This window comes from Schistocerca cancellata, unplaced genomic scaffold, assembly GCF_023864275.1.
Source record: "Schistocerca cancellata isolate TAMUIC-IGC-003103 unplaced genomic scaffold, iqSchCanc2.1 HiC_scaffold_1104, whole genome shotgun sequence".
Taxonomy (NCBI): domain Eukaryota; kingdom Metazoa; phylum Arthropoda; class Insecta; order Orthoptera; family Acrididae; genus Schistocerca; species Schistocerca cancellata.
The window spans coordinates 4096269-4118927 of record NW_026047103.1 but is presented as its reverse complement, the minus strand read 5'-3'; positions in this window follow the sequence as shown (position 1 = coordinate 4118927).

Genomic DNA, 22659 nt, shown 5'->3' with positions numbered 1-22659 from the left:
GCTCAGCATAGATCAAACACCTTTTCCACGGAACTTACACTGACTCTTATTTTCATGTTAACCATATGCGGAAAACCATAATACCCACGAGGAGACAGTGAAATGGGAATAGAATTCAATCAGTTACCCGGAGATGACTGATAGAAGGGAATCGTAGATGGATGTAAACCAACGCGTCGACGGTTCACCTCAAGACACAGAAGATTAACAGTGTTGTGTTTCTTTTGTGAACAGTGTTTAAATTCATTCAACAAAAAAAAATCCATATTGTAAATATTTTTTTTATTTTCCATTGTAATTCAATTAATTATCTTTGCAAATGAGAAATACGAGGATGGTAAATCTACCCCGAGGTTTTCCTTGGTTTTCCTTTGTGGGGCTTGGCCGAATGGCTAGATTATCCGTTTGAGACATCCCAAGGCGAGTGACAGAAGCTTTGAGTGATGATGAAAAAGGTTTCTGATCACATCTCATGCCATCCTCGACAAATGAATAAAAGCAGCATGTAAGCTATGCATATATGCTGCATCAGGAATTCAGAACAGCCTTTGTCAGCAGTATATGCACCAAATCTATAATTTACATTTAGATAGTCATTCACTAATACCAAATATCATAAGAAATACAGTGGACATTAATACTCTAGTGGACTTTAATACAGCGTCATAAACAATCATCGATATAGTGTTGTGTGAACGCTCGTGTTTGTTTTTGCCCAAAAACGTTCGTCCACAAGAGGGGCATATATGATGTATCATGCAGCGTAACTTGCTGTGACAGTGCGAGAGACAGACAAAGATATTGTTTATTACTCTGTGGCGGTCAGCGCTCACATAATTATTCTTAGGATATAGTTTTTTTTTTTTGTTTTGTTCTTGTTAAGAGTAATTTTGAGGAGAGGAGAGCCATTCTTGTGATGTAAAAATCGACGCCATTGCGAGTTTGTGATTCATATTGTAAAATATAAGTGCATATGGAAGGAAATCAGTTAATAGAACAATAAAAATATTGTTCATTTCAAGAAGGTACGTCTTATTATACACCCAGCGATATACTGCTATTGTGATCTACTAATATCCCACAGCTGAGAACAGTTCCGACGGGAGCGTTCAGTTCTAGTGAAATAGTTCGATGTTTTCTTCGCAAAAGAAGTCACTTCATGGATCATTCAAATCCACAATAGTAACTGGACATTTCTCAGAACTGAAAGCAATCTGATTGCTATGCAACAGAGCCCCGAAGAATATTTCTCCGTACTTTGGTTACCACTTTCAGCTCAACACGGTATCTGCAGCATCTGGAGCAGATTTCTACAACAGCGGAAGAGTGTAATCGCTATCAGTTTCACACACCGCCCTGTGTACGCTGTATGTATTTACCCACAACAGTGAACAAACAGTTACTCACACACATAGAAGTCAATACTAGGTGGTGTGGAGAACCATTTCAGTACAAAGGCCCTGTAGAGCTAAATAGTAATTAGCCTAGTAATAAAAGGAGTCTTTATAACTGGCAGAAATTGTAAGATACATAGCTGCTGCTGTGCTGTCAGTTAGTTTGTTTATTGATGTTCATAAATTCGTTTCACAAGCTGTAACCTCAACAACATCCTGTGATATTATTGCTAATATTTGAAAAAAGATAATTATTGTTAGTTTATGTAATTAGTCTTACAGTCTTAAGAAATAGTGATAATAGTCATCATCATCAGTGGACTACGCTAGGGTAGTTCTTCGTATGTAGTTCTCCATGCAGTCCTTCATTTCCTCTTAATAGTTCTCTTTCCTTACACTATCAGGCATTTGGTATCTTCTATGTCCTTTTCTTCCACAGCATCCATTAGTAAACAAAATCGTCTGATTTACTGTCCAAACCAAGTTTGTTACCTCTTCCTGATAACCTTTCATATTTCTCTCACTCTTCTCATCACGTCCTGATTTCTCATTTCGTCTACCCAATTTCATCCCTTCCATCCTTCTCCAAATTCACATGTCAAATACTTCTGTTGCTGTTTCTTTTTCTTTCCTCAATGTGCATGTCTCGGTTCTGTATAGTTCCAATTTAACACTTCCCCATTCTCTTCCTCGGGTCCCTGTTCAGGCACTCACATAGAAGCACCCTCTTCTTATTAAATGTATCCTTCATAACTGCTATACGCGGTTTCACCTCCCATGACTTCCGTCTTTATGCTTGCCAGGTATTTGAGAGCACTTACAAGATATATTTCTAACTATATAGTTATTCTTAATTTTCCTGCACCTATCGCCAGACATTTTGTCCTTTTCTTATTAATTCCCGTTCCAAATTACTCACAGGTCTTACTTAATTCTTTTATTATTCCACTAATACTTTATCGCTCTCTGCCAATAACACAGTATCATCCACAATTCGAATACGTTCTGTCCACCAACCGCCAACCTGTAGTATTCTTTTTCGTTTAAAACACTTGTGAATTATATGTTCCAAATATGGACTACTGGCCATTAAAATTGCTACACCACGGAGATGACGTGCTACAAACGCGAAATTTAACCGACAGGAAGAAGATGCTGTGATATGCAAATGATTAGATTTTCAGAGTATTCACACAAGGTTGGCACCGGTGGCGACTCCTACAACGTGCTGACATCAGCAAAGTTTCCAACCGATTTCTCATACACAAACAGCAGTTGACCGGCGTTGCCTGGTGAAACGTTGTTGTGATGCCTCGTGTAAGGAGGAGAAATGCGTACCATCACGTTTCCGACTTTGATATAGGTCGGATTGTAGCCTATCGCGATTTCGGTTTATCGTATCGCGACATTGCTGCTCGCGTTGGTCGAGATCCAATGACTGTTAGCAGAGTATGGAATCGGTGGGTTCAGGAGGGTAATACGGAACGCCGTGCTGGATCCCAACGGCCTCGTATCACTAGCTGTCGAGATGGCAGGCATCTTATCCGCATGGCTGTAACGGATCGTGCAGCCACGTCTTGATCCATGAGTCAACATATGGGGACGTTTGCAAGACAGGAACCATCTGCACGAACAGTTGTACGACGTTTGCAGCAGCATGGACTATCAGCTCGGAGACCATGCCTGCGGTTACCGTTGACGCTGCATCACAGGTAGGAGCGCCTGCGATGTTGTACTCAACGACGAACCTGGGTTCACGAATGGCAAAACGACATTTCTTCGGATGAATCCAGGTTCTGTTTACAGCATCATGATGGTCGCAACCGTGTTTGGCGACATCTTGGTGAACGCACATTGGAAGCGTGTATTCGTCATCGCCATACTGGCGTATCACCCGGCGTGATGGTATGGGGTGCCATTGGCCACACGTCTCGGTCACCTCTTGTTCGCATTGACGGCACTTTGATCAGTGGACGTTACGTTTCAGGTATGTTACGACCCGTGGCTCTACCCTTCATTCGATACCTGCGTAACCCTACATTTGAGAAGGATAATGCACGATCGCATGTTGCAGGTCCTGTATGGGCCTTTCTGGATACAGAAAATGTTCGACTGCTGCCCTTGCCAGCACATTCTCCAGATCTTTCACCATTTGAAAACCTCTGGTCAATGGTGGTCGAGCAACTGGCTCGTCACAATACGCCAGTCGCTACTCTTGATGAACTGTGGTATCGTGTTGAAGCTGCATGGGCACCTGTACCTGCACACGCCATCCAAGCTCTGTTTGACTCAATGCTCAGTCGTATCAAGGCAGTTATTACAGCCAGAGGTGGTTGTTCTGGGTACTGATTTCTCAGGATCTGTGCACCCAAATTGCGTGAAAATGTAATCACATGTCAGTTCTAGTATAATACATTTGTCCAATGAATACCCATTTATCATCTGCATTTCTTCTTGGTGTAGCAATTTTAATGGCCACTAGTGTATGTTAAATGGTTCTTACCTCACTCCCCCCACCCCCCTAATTATGCTTTCCTTTGACATATTAATCCCAATCTGTACTCGTATTTTCTGTTGTGGATTTTTAATAATCCTTCTATCCCTCCAGCAGACTCCAGTCATCCTTAGAATGTCCATTAATTCATTCCTTTGTACTTAATCAAAGCCTTTCTTCAAGACAATGAAAACAGTATAAACTTCTTTTTGTCTTCCAGTGTATCTCTCACCTATAATTTTCAACAATCCAAATGCGTCTCTTGTACCTTTCCTTCTTCTACATCCATACGCTTCCTCTGCAATACTTGTTTCTAGTTGTCCATGAAATCTTCTGTTTATCGCCCTTAGTAGAACTTCTTCCGCGTGTGAAATCACTTATGATTCAAAAACCCTCACATTTCTTGGCATTGTTTTTCTTCTCAATCAGTGTCATTACTGCTGAGAGAAAGTCAGCCAGCTATTCAGCTTTTCGTGTACCTTATTACGTAGATAACTCTTTCACACCACTACTCCCAAAGCCATTAAGCAACTCCGCTGGTAATCAATTAATTTGTCTTACTTTATGATTCTTCAACTCTCTCAAAGCTCTTTCTACTTCTCCTTCCAAAATGCAGAATCCTCTGTTTTCTTCTACAACACTCATTGCCTCCGTTAATGCAGTATCGTTTGGTTTTTGATCATATAGGCATCTACATATTCTTGCCATCTCTCTAACACTTCCCGCGCTTTATTAACCATTGTAACATCACTCCATTCGCATACTTGTCCTCCTTTTCTTTGCTTAAAAGACTAGGTCAGCGGCTAATATATACATAATTGCATATTTTCATTCCTTTTCTGGTTTCTCTATTTCTTTACGTCTCTTTTTCATCAATGTCTTCCTTGCCTGTTCTTTTTTCCCTTAATTTACTATTCTGCTTTCTGTGCATTCTTTTCCCTTCCTCAGTTCCTACTGTCTTCCATTTCTTTCGTCCTTCCACCTTACACAGCCTTGCTTTTGTTACACATTATTGCCTTAGTCTTTCGAACTCCCTCATACCTACAATTTCTTCCGCAGATTCCTTAAGGTCTTGTCTCATCCACTTCCATATCTCGTTTGCACTGTCTTCATTGGGCCCTCTTCTCCATTATGACATAAATGATATTTTTCAACTCAGCTGCCTCACCTTCTTCCTTTAATGTTTCTGTGTCAAATTCTTCTTTCGGCGATCATTCTCTCGCTCTTTTCTACCTGATGTCAAGTCCGCCACCTCACGTTGTGGTGTGGAACTATGTACAGGGTATCCACTGGCATTCTTTAGGCAGGTTTTGTACCTGATTTGAATTATGATATCATTTTGGTATCTGTTATCATTCAACCTTGATATCATGTATGTCTTCGTCTTCTGTAATGTTCAAATGATGTATTGCCAATCACAAGAGAAATTTCTCTGCAGATGTTAAGTAACTTTTCCTCCTCTCATTCCTATTTATCATTAAAGAGCTTTCTACCACTCCCTCTTCTTATTCCTCTACTATCACTGCATTCGAATCCACCATTACGATTATGCAGGCGTTTCTCTCTTCTTTATCTGTAATTTCTTCAATCTTTTGATAATATTTCTGTACTTCTTCATCAACGTCTTGACTTCGTGGCACGTGTATTTGTATTAAAGCGACACCCTTATTGACGCCTCTTAATCTCATCATTATCAGCGTATCATTTATGTCCTCCATTTTCAATACTTATATCATCAACCGTCGTCCTATCATAAGTGTCATGAGTGGTCTAAGCATAGCGTCTTTGACTAGCAATGAAGCAACGACTTCAGTTACGGGTTCGAGCCTCGACACTGCTTAAACTTTAAATAAAAGTCACCAGCAGTGGCGGACAACAAGTTCCAGCGTACGAAGAGCCCATCGTTGTGCCAACAGCCTTGTAAAAGAGAGCGGAGGCACTGACAGACTTTCAGGACCCTCTCTTGCCCTCAGGCTGGGAAGCTGCCCTTAAATGGCCGAAGAATCAGCAATGATCAACGGCTTGAGGATGCAGAAGGAGACGGAAACCACCGCACTAAAGACATATAGGTGGCATGATGATATCTCCATCGGCAAAACAAGGAGGAGATGACCATGAGAAAAAAGATTGAATAACTAACAAAAGGATAGCATCCTGCGAATTGGTGCGTGGATGTCATACATTTGAACGTGGTACGGAGGCTAGAAAACCTGAAAGGGAAAATGCAGGGAGTCAATCTACATGTAGTGGGTGAGTAATGGGTAGTGGAAAGAAGACAAAGGTTTCTGGTCAGATGAGCATAGGGTGATATGAACAGCAGCAGAAAATTGAATAACAGGAGTAGAATTCGTCATGGATAGGAAGTTAGAGCCGGGAGTGAGTTAGTATGAATATTTCAGAGATAGCATCGTCCTCCCCAGAATGGACAGCAAACAAACACCGCAAGTAACAGGGCATATATACGTGCCGATGACGCAAGCAGAGGATGAAGAGACAGCAAAAGCATATGATCATACTGAACAGGGAATCCCGTATGTAAAGGGAGATCCAGGGACTGGAATGCGGTTGTAGGGGAGAATTAGTAGAAAGGGTTACGGGAGAACATGGGATTGGAAGCAGGAACGAGAGAGGAGAAAGACTAATTGATGTCTACGACAAATATTTGTTAGTAATAGTAGATACTCTTTTCAAGAATCACAAAAGGAAGAGGTTTACTTGGAAAAGGCCGGATGTATTAGAAGTATTCAGTAACATTACACCATCATCAGGCAGAGAGTACGAAATCAGATATCGGAGTGTAAGGTGTAGCCAGCAGCAGCTATAGAGTCAGGTTACCATTTGCTAACGATGAAGAGCACGCGACGTTGTTGCATTTCGCTCTCATTTAAGTACATGGCCGAGAGAGACAGCCTTCCAGGAATAGTTAAACGAATCCTGTCGTCCAGGACCGTGTGCCGCGTAGAGCACAGATTCGCCACGAGATGGGGAAATTCACAGGCGTCTGTTGTGCTGAATGAGGCCAAACTAAGTGCTGTAGTGTGCGACTGAGACAAACGAGAACCTACGCCGTAGGGAAACCCCGTAGGAGATGTTTGTGACCAGGGAGGCGTAGCAGAATTAAATATGGCGGACCTACGATTGGCCGTAAGGGGAAATATTTATGAAAGCTATTTAATTCTGTAGTAATTCAGGAAATGGAGCCACAATAATTTTAATCTACCTTGTTTCTTAAATTTTCATGATGACCCCAATAAAACTTGAATATTGATCATGTCTATAATAGTTTAGGATTTACTGTTAAAGTGAAATTAACAAGTTTTGTTACAAAGACCTGGATGCTGAAATCTGAACGCTTTGGTCGATCTCAACGATAAACATTTCATATAAAAGCGCATCATTAAAATGACAAACATTGTAAATATCAACTCTGTAACTTTATCTTTTTAAAAGATATAGTAAATTTAAATTATCAGTATTTTCAGTTAAACATCAGGTCACTATTTCCTTCACAGAAAACACATTGAACGATGACAGCATGACATCTTATTGTATCATTATGTAATAGAACATTCGTTGTAAAGTTTAGTGCATAATAGTTACTTTTGTACTTTATTTGTTTATCAGAAAGCACATTGGTGCAAGCTTACTGGCCGTGACATTCAAAGTTAAGAAGGAAATTGTATTGGTTTTATGTAAAAATGGCTCAAATGGCTCTGAGCACTATGGGACTCAACTGTTGAGGTCATCAGTCCCCTAGAACTTAGAACTACTTAAACCTAACTAACCTAAGGACATCACACACATCCATGCCCGAGGCAGGATTCGAACCTGCGACCGTAGCGGTCGCGCGGTTCCAGACTGTAGCGCCTAGAACCGCTCGGCCACCCCGGCCGGCTTGATGTAAAAGAATTTAACGTTTATTATGTAATGGATATTACTGTTACTTTATTTAGAACGTGAAAGTGGTCAAGCATTGATTATTTAAATATGTTAAAATGTAAAGTAACGCAGAAGAAACTGTTGCCAATCGGGTGGACTGCTTCAGGAAAGGGAACTGCGCTAGTCAGCTGAGCGAAGATGTTCGGCGCGCGGGAAACGCGGCCGGAGACGGGCAGAGAGCAGTTCTGATTGAGACGCGAAAGCGGACGGTCTGTCTTTAGGTAGCTAGGAAGTGAGACGACTTTGAAACTTTCGAGTTGTGTTGTGCCGCGGGACTTAATCTCTGAGTGATGAGCAGCAGCGCGCCTAGTGTGAAGTATAACCTTTCGCGTAGATAACAAGGTGGAGTACAGCACTTCAATTTCGCGATGAGACTGTGAATGATCGAACTGTGGCAAATGGATACGCGCTCGAGTGTAATACGAAGTCTAAATACGGCCACTTTCACTATTAGTTTGCTTTCTGAATAAACATTATTCTAACAAAATCGCAACTGTTTGGCTTACATCACTTATGGGTCGTTAATTTAGTTCCCGATATTATTATTACTGTTATTATGTGTTATATTAACTTTGTATTTCGCTAACTTGACATCAGCCAGATAATTTAATCAAAGAGTCACAAGTGTCTAATGCAGGGCGTGTAATGCGACACGTGCGGTTCAACCCCTGGACGAGTTTGAGCAGAGATTTCGACGAAGAGCCCGTACATCTTGGAGATGTTACCTCGGAAAGTTTACGGGACTAATCAGGAGGAATCAGTGGGCAAGGAAATGGGATACAAAATCACTAAGGAATGAGGAGGCATGCTGAAGTTCTCTGAGGCTACAGAGTAGACAGTTCAGTTGAAGAGCAGCGGATATCTCTAAAGAGGCAATCATAGGTGCTGGAAAGGAAAATGTAGGGAGAAGGAAGGAAACCGTTGAAAACCATGGGTAACAAAGGAAATATTTCACTTGATAGTTGAAAGAAGGTGGTAGAAAAATGCTCAGGTACATTCCGGAATACAGAAATACAAGTCACTTAAGAACGAAATAAATAGGTGGTCCAGGGAAACTAAGATGAAACGGCTGCATGAAAAATGCGAAGAATTCGAAAAAATAAGTGATAGTCGCAAGGACGGACTCAGCTTATAGGAAAGTCAAAACAACCTTCGGTGAGCCGGCCTGAGTGGCCGTGCGGTTCTAGGCGCTACAGTCTGGAACCGAGTGACCGCTACGGTCGCAGGTTCGAATCCTGCCTCGGGCATGGATGTGTGTGATGTTCTTAGGTTAGTTAGCTTTAATTAGTTCTAAGTTCTAGGTGACTGATGACCTCAGAAGTTAAGTCGCATAGTGCTCAGAGCCATTTGAGCCAACCTTCGGTGAAATTAAAGGCAACAGAGGTAACATTAAGAATACAATGGGAATTTCACTGTTAAATGCAGAGAAGAGAGACGACAAATGGCAAGAGTGCGTTGAAGGTGTCTACGAGAGGGGAAGACTTGTCTGATGACGTGGTAGAAGAAGAAACAGGAGTCGTGAGGGAAGAGATATGGGATCCAGTATTAGAATCAGAATTTAAAGGACTTTGGACGGTTCAAGATAAAATCAAATAACGGAGAGATATAGTGTGTGTGTGTGTGTGTGTGTGTGTGTGTGAGAGAGAGAGAGAGAGAGAGAGAGAGAGAGAGAGAGAGAGAGTGAGGGGGGGGGGGGTGTTTTGACTCTCATGGGCGCTTAGCCATGAGGTTATCAGCCCCCCAAAATTGGTAGATAACATTCCCCCGTAATTTCTAAAATTATTGGGAAAAGTGGCTAGAAACGACTGTTCACGTTGGTGTGCAGAACGTATGAGACTGGTGACATACCATCAGACTTTCGGAAAAACGTCATCCACACAGTTCCTAAGATAAAAAGGACCGGAAAGAGCGAGAATTATCGCACATCACCTTAACAGCTCATGCAGCCAAGTTGCTGTGAAAATTTGTTACATGACGACCAGTTTGGCTTTAGGAATAATAAACGCATCAGAGAGACTTTTCTGATGTTGTGGGTTGATAGTAGCAGTATGACAGAAGAATAATCAAGACAGGTTCAATGGATTTGTCGACGTGGGGATAGGAATTCTACAATGTCAAATGTGCAAAATGTTCGAAAAATTCGAAAAAAGGGGAGAAGGTATAGATATAAACGGGTTGTATACAATACGTAAAAGACTCAGGAGGGAAAAATAAGACCGGAAAACCAAAAACGAAGTGCTCAGATTTCGAAGGGCGTAAGGGAGGGGTGCATTCTTCAATCTCCTCTGTTCAATGTTTACATCGAGAAAGCAATGACGGAAATAAATGATAGGTTCAAGAGTGCGACTGATATTCACGGCGAAAGGATAGCAGTGACAATATTCGCTGACGGCACTGCTGTCCTCGGTGAAAGTGAAGGAGAACTGCAAGTTGGGTTGAATGAAACGGAATAATAAGTACAGAATATGAATTGAGAGTAAAACGAAGACAGATGAACGTAATGGTAAGTAGCAGAAATGACAACAGTGACAAACTTTACACCAGAACTGCGATTCACGAAGTAGACGAAGTTTAGAAGTTCTGCTAACTGGGAATCAAAACAACCCATGGCAGGCGGGATAAAGAGGACATAAAAAGCAGACTAGTACTAGCAAGAAAAATCTGGTAGTATGAAACGTAGATCCTAATCTGAGGAAGAAGTTTCTGAGAAAGTACGTTTGGAGTACAGCATTGTGTAGCAGTGGAACTTGCGACTGTGGGAAAGCTGGAACAGAAGAGAACAGAAGCATTTGAGACGTGGTGCCTGCAGAAAAAAATATTGAAACTTACGTGGAGTGATAAGATGAGGAATGAGGAGGTTCTGTGCAGAATCAGACAGGAAAGGAATTTGTGGAAAGCACTGACAAGAAGAAAGGAGAGGATGATAGGACTTGTGTTAAGGTATCAGGGAATAACTTCCATGGTACTAGATGGAGTTGTAGAGGGTGAAAGCTGTAGAGTAAGACAGAGACTGGATTACAGCCAGCAAATAATTGAGGACGTAGTTTGAAATTGCTGCTCTGAGATAAAATGGTTGACACAGAAGAGGAATTCGTGGCGGCCCGCGTCAAACCGGTAAGAAGACTGATGACTCGGAGAAAACAAAATGGCCACACTATAGCTGCCATTCTTCTCCATGCCTAAGTAAAACAATTTGTACTTTCCACTATTCATCTCTCCTTTTCTCCCACATCTCGAATCGCACGTAAAAGTAAATATCTTTTAAAAATTATGTAGTTTCATGGCCGAAACACAATTTAACCCTTTTCATTTTATCCCCTACAAAATTGTAATGTATTTGTAAGATGTAATTACACAGATTGTGAAAAACTGAAGTAGAAATTTTGTATCTTTGGTTCATGTGTTCGGTCAGTGTCTTGAACTGTACCTTTGGTTCATGTGTTCGGTCAGTGACTTGAATATCTGACAATATTTTCTATATCCTGTTTATGCACAGATAGTGTTAATACAAAACGTTATATTATTTATTGGTGTTCTATGCTTGATTCTGTCCCTGAAAGCGGCTTCCTCGAGAACGATGGTATACACTCGTTACTTCGGGACATGTGACAACAGAAAACTCGTCATCAAAATGTATTGTTTCCAGCGCAAAAGCTCTGAGTTTTCATTTTGTTAGGCGGTGTAAGCGATAGACAAGAAACGTGACAGTCCCGCACAAATTGAACCCATAAAGCACAGTGTACAACATTCTAGGGCAGTATTGTTTTCGCTGTGAACTCTCTGATTTAAACCTTAATTGTGTTACTTACATTTCGTTGTGCTTTGCAAAAGTTTCGCCGTCTCCTGAATGTAATGTTTGTACGAGGGTTGGAACCATAATAGTGGCAATCATTTATTTACAGCTAGTACATACAGGGTGTTTCAAAAATGACCGGTATATTTGAAACGGCAATAAAAACTAAACGAGCAGCGATAGAAATACACCGTTTGTTGCAATATGCTTGGGACAACAGTACATTTTCAGGCGGACAAACTTTCGAAATTACAGTAGTTACAATTTTCAACAACAGATGGCGCTGCAAGTGATGTGAAAGATATAGAAGACAACGCAGTCTGTGGGTGCGCCATTCTGTACGTCGTCTTTCTGCTGTAAGCGTGTGCTGTTCAAAACGTGCAAGAGTGCTGTAGACAACATGGTTTATTCCTTAGAACAGAGGATTTTTCTGGAGTTGGAATTCCACTGCCTAGAACACAGTGTTGTTGCAACAAGACGAAGTTTTCAACGGAGGTTTAATGTAACCAAAGGACCGAAAAGCGATACAATAAAGGATCTGTTTGAAAAATTTCAACGGACTGGGAACGTGACGGATGAACGTGCTGGAAAGGTAGGGCGACCGCGTACGGCAACCACAGAGGGCAACGCACAGCTAGTGCAGCAGATGATCCAACAGCGGCCTCGGGTTTCCGTTCGCCGTGTTGCAGCTGCGGTCCAAATGACGCCAACGTCCACGTATCGTCTCATGCGCCAGAGTTTACACCTCTATCCATACAAAATTCAAACGCGGCAGCCCCTCAGCGCCGCTACCATTGCTGCACGAGAGACATTCGCTAACGATATAGTGCACAGGATTGATGACGGCGATATGCATGTGGGCAGCATTTGGTTTACTGACGAAGCTTATTTTTACCTGGACGGCTTCGTCAATAAACAGAACTGGCGCATATGGGGAACTGAAAAGCCCCATGTTGCAGTCCCATCGTCCCTGCATCCTCAAAAAGTACTGGTCTGTGCCGCCATTTCTTCCAAAGGAATCATTGGCTCATTTTTCAGATCCGAAACGATTACTGCATCTCGCTATCTGGACACTCTTCGTGAATTTGTGGCGGTACAAACTGCCTTAGACGACACTGCGAACACCTCGTGGTTTATGCAAGATGGTGCCCGGCCACATCGCACGGCCGACGTCTTTAATTTCCTGAATGAATATTTCGATGATCGTGTGATTGCTTTGGGCTATCCGAAACATACAGGAGGCGGCGTGGATTGGCCTCCCTATTCGCCAGACATGAACCCCTGTGACTTCTTTCTGTGGGGACACTTGAAAGACCAGGTGTACCGCCAGAATCCAGAAACAATTGAACAGCTGAAGCAGTACATCTCATCTGCATGTGAAGCCATTCCGCCAGACACGTTGTCAAAGGTTTCGGGTAATTTCATTCAGAGACTACGCCATATTATTGCTACGCATGGTGGATATGTGGAAAATATCGTACTATAGAGTTTCCCAGACCGCAGCGCCATCTGTTGTTGAAAATTGTAACTACTGTAATTTCGAAAGTTTGTCCGCCTGAAAATGTACTGTTGTCCCAAGCATATTGCAACAAACGGTGTATTTCTATCGCTGCTCGTTTAGTTTTTATTGCCGTTTCAAATATACCGGTCATTTTTGAAACACCCTGTACGTGTTTCAGAGTTTAACTGACCTTCAAGGTAGTCACCAGAATAGTGTATAACCTGTTGACAGTGATGTGAAGTCGTAGGATACTCTTAACAGCGCCAGTTGTGTTGACAGTTCGAGCGGCGCGGTCTATTGTCCGACGAATTTGTAGCAGTTGTGAAGCGAATGCCGTGAAGTGTTTCCTTCAGTTTAGAAATCGAGCTAAGCTCACGAGGGCTTAAGTCAGTGGAGTGCAGTATGTGGTATAGCATTAGCAGCCCCATCAGTCAAACAAATCGGTAACAGCTTGCACAGTACGTGCTTGAGCATTGTCCTGCAAAATGACGGTCAGGTCGTGTAGAAAGTGTAATCACTTCTGTCTCTAAGCTGGTCGTAGGTTGTGTTCCAAAAATGAAGAGCCTAGAGACAGAAGTGATGACACTTGTCTGCTCCACAGGCACTGAGACGGTTGATCACACAGTTGAACATTCCGCCGCAGTGCCTGCAGAGAGCTCTGTGCTGTACACTGAAGACTACTATCTACTTAGCGTTCGCTATTTATGAAGAACCAAGTGTCATTAAGAGATAGTCTACAATAATACCATCAGTTTTATTGGAAATATCATAGAATGCCAGGAGGCATCAAAAATATGTAGGTTTCATTGTATTAGGCATCAACAGCGATGCATCAAATTTGTACCAAATTACAACATAGTCTTAAAATGTTATTTCTTACTGTGTTGTCACTTTCCTGTTATGACGCCACCCTGTCAAAACAACTGTTTACTTTATAATGATGTCGTGTAATTACCACCTTTCATAAGCTATAACAGTTTCCCGCTAATGTGGATGTTTCGGTTGAATAAATAGTGACACTCAGTTACAATATACTGCACACAACTATGTCACTAATGCTTCATTACATAGATAAGAAAAAAATCCGTCTTTTGCAATTTAAAGTTTTATTTACACTACTGGCCATTAAAATTACTACACCACGAAGACGACGTGCTATAGACGCGAAATTTAACCGACAGGAAGATGATGCTGTGTTACGCAAATGATTAACTCTTCAGAGCATTCACACAAGGTTGGCGCCGTTGGCGACATCTACAACTTGCTGACATGAGGAAAGTTTCCACCGATTTCTCATACACAAACAGCAGTTGACTGGCGTTTCCTGGTGAACCGTTGTTGTGATGCCTCGTGTAAGGAGGAGAAATGCATACCATCACGTTTCCGATTTTGATGAAGGTCGGATTGTAGACTATCACGACTGCGGTTTATCGTATCACGACATTGCTGCTCGCATTGGTCGAGATCCAGTGACTGTTAGCAGAACATGGAATCGGTGGGTTCAGGAGAGTAATACAGAACGCCGTGCTGGATCCCAACGGCGTCGTATCACAAGCAATGAAGATGACAAACATCTTATCCGCATGACAGTAACGGGTCATGCAGCCACGTCTCGATCCCTGAGCCAACAGACGAGGACGTTTGCAAGACAACAACCATCTGCACGAACAGTTCGACGACGTTTGCAGCAGCAGGGACTATAAGCTCGGAGACCATGGCTGCGGTTACCGTTGATGCTGCATCGCAGACAGGAGCGCCTGCGATGGTGTACTGAGCGTCGAACCTGGGTGCACGAATGGCAAAACATTTTTTCGGATGAATCCAGGTTCTGTTTACAGCATCATGATGGTCGCATCCGTGTTTGCCGACATCGCCGTGAACGCACACTGGAAGCGTGTATTCGTCATCGCCGTACTGGCGTATCACCCGGCGTGATGGTATGGGGTGCCATTGGTTACACGTTTCGGTCACCTCTTGTTCGCATTGACGGCACTTTGAACAGTGGACGTTACATTTCAGATGTGTTACGACCCGTGGCTCTACCCTTCATTCGATACCTGCGAAACCCTACATTCCAGCAGGATAATGCACGACCGCATGTTGCAGGTCCTGTACGGTCCTCTCTGGATACAGAAAATGTTCGACTACTGCCCTTGCCAGCACATTCTCCAGATCTCTCACCAATTGAAAAGGTGTTGTCAATGGTGGGCGAGTTACTGGCTTGTCACATTACGCCAGTTACTACTCTTGGTGAACTGTGGTATCGTGTTGAAGCTGCATGGGCAGCTGTACCTGTGCACGCCACCAAAGCTCTGTTTGACGCAATGCACATGGTTATCAAGGCCGTTATTACGGCCAGAGGTGGTTGTTCTGGGTACTGATTTCTCAGGATCTGTGCACCCAAATTGCGTGAAAATGTAATCACAATGTCAGTTCTAGTATAATATATTTGTCCAATGAACACCCGTTTATTATTTGCATTTCTTCTTGGTGTAGCAATTTTAATGGCCAGTAGTGTATGTGTACCAAAGATGTTTCGTATATTGATGCTAGATATCTTCAGTGGTCTGTGATATATACAAAAATTGTATAATTATACATATATTTACAAGAGATCTGTAGTGATTCTTTTCTGCTCATTTAATCGTCTATCTATATACAAGTATATTGCTCTGTTTCTAACATTTGGAATCATTATTGTTCTCTTCCTCGTGTCAGTGTGGCATAGGTTTTCTCCGTAACCAACCTACAGTGTAGCATACAGCAGGTGTTTCAGCTCACATGCTTTAGGGGACTGTAGTGATTGAGATCTGAAAATTCTTCATAGTTATAATAAGTTAGGAATACATGCAACAGAAGGGGAGTGTACAAAGTATCATGCCACAGTCATCGTGCTTGTTATATAGGAAAACAGGCAGAAACTTCGAAACCCGTTTTCAAGAACGTTTAAATGCTTTGAGGCTCAGCCACTTCGAAAAATCAGTTGTGCACAACATATGTAGGTAACGAAACATATTATCAACAATGTAGAAAAGCATTTGGCAGGACTGCATAATGAAGCAAATGGTAAGATCGTAAATCTGTTAGAATAACTGGAGATAATACCTTCATAGCACCAAGAAACCAGAATGTATATTAAATTAATGGTCAGATTTCGCAAGCCACAGTTATTTTAGTAATTTTTAAAGACCTATCCTAAAGTTATTCGCTGCATATGTCAACTGTTTAACAATTAGACCTCTTGCACTAGGAATAATTTCATCTTTGATCACACCTTGTACAACTTCTCTTACTTATTTTATCGTATAGCTAGGGGCCCCGTGGGGAAGGCCGCTCGCCAGGTGCCGGTCTTTTAATCTGACGCCATTTCGGCGACCTCCAGTCGATGAGGATGATAGGATGATGATGATGACAGCACAACAACCAGTCCCTGGGCGGAATAAACTCCCCGACCCAGCCGGGAATCGAACCTGAGCCCAGAGGACCGACAATCGGTCACGCTAACCATTCAGCTACCGGGGGCTTACAACAACTTCTCTGAAGTGTTTACAAATATGTGTATTCAAACGTGCCTCTTGAGTGAAAAGTGAGATGCATGAAGCGGATGGAGAAAACACTGTATGATGGTGTTAAAAATCGAGAAACGCTTTCCTGGTAAGTTCACACTGTTCACTTTTTCCACTGTTTCACACATATTTTCTGCATTTTACTCACGGAATTCATAACCTAACTAACCTCAGATAACCTTTTCATGACAGGAATAGGCATTTCACCCCATTCAAGAGCAAAAATAAATGATGTATTGAGGCAACTTTCAGCGATGGACGCAAAGGGACCGAAATGCATCGCAGATTTAATGAAACAAAAAAATTGATGACTGAAGGCATTTTTTAATTCATACTTGCAGTATAGTTTTTTTTGTCCATGCGATGAAGCATTATTGAAGCAAATAATTCATAATCCTGCGTCACGTATACGCTAGCGAACGAGTCCTCCCTCGGGCATGGGTGTGTGTGTTTGTCCTTAGGATAATACAGGGTGTTTCAAGAATGACCGGTATATTTGAAACGGCAATACAAACTAAACGAGCAGCGATAGAAATACACCGTTTGTTGCAATATACTTGGGACAACAGTACATTTTCAGGCAGACAAACTTTCGAAATTACGGTAGTTACAATTGTCAACAACAGATGGCGCTGCGGTCTGGGAAACTCTATAGTACGATATTTTCCACATATCCACCATGCGTAGCAATAATATGGCGTAGTCTCTGAATGAAATTACCCGAAACCTTTGACAACGTGTCTGGCGGAATGGCTTCACGTGCAGATGAGATGTACTGCTTCAGCTCTTCAATTGTTTCTGGATTCTGGCGATACACCTGGTCTTTCACGTGTCCCCACAGAAAGAAGTCACAGGGGTTCATGTCTGGCGAATAGGGAGGCCAATCCGCGCCGCCTCCTGTATGTTTTGGATAGCCCAAAGCAATCACACGATCATCGAAATATTCATTCAGGAAATTAAAGACGTCGGCCGTGCGATGTGGCCGGGCACCATCTTGCATAAACCACGAGGTGTTCGCAGTGTCGTCTAAGGCAGTTTTTACCGCCACAAATTCACGAAGAATGTCCAGATAGCGAGATGCAGTAATCGTTTCCGATCTGAAAAATGGGCCAATGATTCCTTTGGAAAAAATGGCGGCCCAGACCAGTACTTTTTGAGGATGCAGGGACGATGGGATTGCAACATGGGGCTTTTCGGTTCCCCATATGCGCCAGTTCTGTTTATTGACGAAGCCGTCCAGGTAAAAATAAGCTTCGTCAGTAAACCAAATGCTGCCCACATGCATATCGCCGTCATCAATCCTGTGCACTATATCGTTAGCGAATGTCTCTCGTGCAGCAATGGTAGTGGCGCTGAGGGGTTGTCGCGTTTGAATTTTGTACTGATAGAGGTGTAAACTCTGGCGCATGAGATGATACGTGGATGTTGGCGTCATTTGGACCACAGCTCCAACACGGCGAACGGAAACCCGAGGCCACTGTCGGATCACCTGCTGCACTAGCTGCGCGTTGCCCTCTGTGGTTGCCGTACGCGGTCGCCCTACCTTTCCAGCACGTTCATCCGTCACGTTCCCAGTCCGTTGAAATTTTTCAAACAGATCCTTTATTGGGTCGCTTTTCGGTCCTTTGGTTACATTGAACCTCCGTTGAAAACTTCGTCTTGTTGCATCAACACTGTGTTCTAGGCGGTGGAATTCCAACACCAGAAAAATCCTCTGTTCTAAGGAATAAACCATGTTGTCCACAGCACACTTGCACGTTGTGAACAGCACACGCTTACAGCAGAAAGACGACGTACAGAATGGCGCACCCACAGACTGCGTTGTCTTCTATATCTTTCACATCACTTGCAGCGCCATATGTTGTTGAAAATTGTAACTACTGTAATTTCGAAATTTTGTCCGCCTGAAAATGTACTGTTGTCCCAAGCATATTGCAACCAGCGGTGTATTTCTATTGCTGCTCGTTTAGTTTTTATTGCCGTTTCAAATATACCGGTCATTTTTTAAACACCCTGTATAAGTTAAGTGTTGTGTAAGCTTAGGGACTGATGACCTTTGCAGTCAAGTCCCATAAGATTTCACACACACACACACACACACACACGCACGCACACACACACGATTTTTCAGACTATGCGCAAGGCCTCGAAGATCAGAGTTCTCCACCCGTGCAGTGGGCTGATCACTGGCCGTTTCCGACCGAGTGGGTTGCCGACGCACACACGTATATCTGCCCCCCTGTATGTTGATCTTTGTTCTTCCGGACGCGGACAGCAACGCCGTGTGGGAGGGAGGAGGTACCGGTGTGGACGGGCAGGCCGGCCGGTTAACATGGCGACAGCAACGAGGCACGAAGCAAGAGCCGCTGCCTCGCCACTCTGCTGCATATGAGCGCGGCGCGCGCCGCTCTGAAATATTGAGGCGACCGCCACCGCTACAGAGTTCGCCACTCGCCTGGCGCCACCAACAGTGGCGCCAGCGCACCGCGGTAGCGCGCCGCATTCGTAATTGCGCCAGAGGCCGTCGGCGGAAATTGTTGCTCGTGTATGAGGACAAAGCCGCGCGGCTCGGGATTCAGACCCCAAAAAATTTCATAACCGCGCTCAGCGCTGCTCCTGCTCTCTCATATTTTTATATTCCGCTCAACTTTTCAGCCAACTAACGGCTCTCCTATCTTTTAGCCTTTCTACTGGTTTTACGTCCAGTAGTCTTATTTACATCTCCCTCACGTCTCTCTCTTCTCTCTCTCTCTCAGTACAGATCCTGTTGCAGCGCAAGCAGCGCGTTATATTCTCGCTGATTTTTCAGGTAATTGGGTACTCGAAAAACACAGTCAGCTTCTGATTGCTAACACATTGTACATACGCTTGCCACCGTGTGCCAGGCAGTTCGGATATAACTAGTACAGTAATGCAGTGGGCAGTGGCGTATTTGGCTTACAGCAGCCGGTCGACTTGACATGGGCGCAGTTCTGTGACTGCCGAGGAAAAATTGGACAGCGCTAGTTCAGAAAATATTATTGTTATGAAGTAGAAGCAGAGCTTCATTCACACTTAGTAATCGATGGTATCGACAATGCACACTAGGTTAAACTCATATTGATAGGTTTCCAGAAGGCTTTCGACACAGTTCCTGGTAAGCGACTACTAATAAAATTCGGTGACTGGGGATTATAGCCGGCCGGAGTGGCAGAACGGTTCCAGGCGTTTTAGTCTGGAACCGCGTGACTGCTACGATCGCAGGTCCGAATCCTGCTTCGGGCATGTATATGTGTGTTGTCCTTAGGTTATTTAGGTTTAAGTAGTTCTAAGTTCTAGGGGACTGATGCCCTCAGATGTTAAGTCCCATAGTCATCAGAGCCATTTTTTTTTTTTTTTTTTGGGATTATAGTCGCAGTTGTGCGACTGCAAGGTGAGACAGAAGCAGAGTTTCATTCACAGCAAGTAAGCAGTGATATCGAGAGGGCGCCGTAAGTTCATCTCATATTTATAGGTTTCCTGAAGGCTTTCGACAAACTTCCTCATAAGCGACTTTTAATAAAATTCCAAGAGTAGGGAATATAGACGCAGTTCCCCAGTGAAGAAATTAGTATAGGCATGTGCTTCAAATACAGAGATATGTAAACAGGCAGAATACGGAGCTGGTTCAAATGGTTCAAATGGCTCTGAGCACTATGGGACTCAACATCTTAGGTCATAAGTTCCCTAGAACTTAGAACTACTTAAACCTAACTAACGTAAGGACATCACACACACCCATGCTCGTGGCAGGATTCGAACCTGCGACCGTAGCAGTCCCGCGGTTCCGAACTGCAGCGCCAGAACCGCACGGCCACCGCGGCCGGCAATACGGAGCTGGGATCGGCAACGCCTATATAAGACAACAATGCTCTGGCGCAGTTGTTAGATCGCTTACTGCTGCTACAATGGCAGGTTATAAACATTTAAGTGACTTTGAATGTGGTATTATAATCGGCGTACGAGCGATGGACACAGCATCTCCTAGGTACCGATGAAGTGGGGATTTTCCCGTACAAGCATTTCACGAGTGTACCGTGAATATCAGGAATCCGGTAAAACAAATCTCCGACGTCGCTGCGGGCGGAAAAAGATCCTGCAAGATCAGGACCAACGACGACTGAAGAGAATCGTTCGGAGTGACAGAAGCGCAACCCTTCCGCAAATTGTTGCAGATTTCAATGCTAGGTAATAAACAAGTGTCAGCGTGCGAACCATTCAACGAAACATCATCTATATGGGCTTTCGGAGCCGAAGGCCCAATCGTGTATCCTTAATGACTACACGACACAAAGCTTTACTCCTGGCCTGGGCCCATCAACACTGACATTGGACTGTTGACGGTTGGGAACACTCTGGCTGGTCGGACGAGTCTCGTTTCAAATTGTATCGAGCGGATGGACGTGTATGGGTATGGAGACAACCTCATGAATCCACAGAACTTGAACCTCAGCAGGGGACTTTTAAAGCTGGTGGAGGCTCTGTAATGGTGTGAGACGTGTCCATTTGGAGTGATATGGCACGCCTGATACGTCTAGATGCGATTCAGACAGATGACACGTACGTAAGTACCCTGTCTGCATCCATTCACGTCCGTTGTCCATTCCGACAGACTTGGGCAATTCGGTCAGGACAATGCGACACCCAACACGTCCAGAATTGCTATAGAGTAGCTCCAGGAACACTCTTCTGTGTTTAAACACTACCGCTGCCCACCAAACTCACCACACATTAACATTATTGGGCATATCTGGGATGCCATGCAACGTGCTTTTCAGGAGAGATCTCCATCCCGTAATACTCTTATGGATTTATGGACATCCGTGCAGGATTCATTGTGTTAGTTCCCTCCAGCGCTGCTTCACACATTAGTTGAGCCCATGCCACGTCGTGCTGTGGCACTTCTACATTCTGGCGGGAGACCAACGCGATATTAGGCAGGTGCAACACATTCTTTGTCTCTTGAGTCTATATATATTGTAAGGTGTCAGGCAAATCCAACACCTTCCATGAAAACCCTGACATGGTAAGCAAATCCAGTAGTATGTCACATAGCTCCGAATAAATGGTTCAAATGGCTCTGAGCACTATGGGACTCAACTGCTGTGGACATAAGTCCCCTAGAACTTAGAACTACTTAAACCTAACTAACCTAAGGACAGCACACAACACCCAGCCATTACGAGGCAGAGAAAATCCCCGACCCCGCCGGGAATCGAACCCGGGAACCCGGGCGTGGGAAACGAGAACGCTACCGCACGACCACGAGATGCGGGCCAAGCTCCGAATAAATCGTGACATTAACTTAACCAAAGTAATACGAGTAACGAGTGAGAAAATGGAATACCACAGACTAACACAAGAATGCCTAAATGCATGTCATACCTTCCCACCATGAGACAGACGCAGTTCCGAGGGGAGAAACGAGAACAGAAGCCGAGAGCAAAACCGTGTTAAGCTGGAAGGCCGTACGATAAGGGACGGACGGACACCCACGTCGCCAGCTAACTGCTAGGACCACACCACCCGCAAGTTTTAGCGTGAGACTTTTTCGCTTCTCTGTTATGTTGCAAACTTTAAAAAACATTGCCCCACCACGAAAAGTATAACGTTTCTCATTGGATAGACAGAATTTTTGTAGGCGGAGCTTAAGGTTAACATTGAGACCCCGATTGGACAGATTAAAACACAGCCAGATAGTTTTTTTTAAACCAACTTCGGTAAATTGTAGTAAGGAGAAGTTAGGACAGAGTTGCTTCCGAGAGGGCGAGCTGGACGGAGCTGCGCCGGCCGTTGCCCCCTGACGAACACCGACAAGGTAATGAACACACGCGATGTCGCATTTTTGAGCGCATAAGGCTTCACTCAGAACTGCAGAAGTCTCATCTGTTACAACCCCTTTTTGCGTAATTCTCGTGTCGATCGTCAATTAAAGCTCATGGTGTTCACATTTG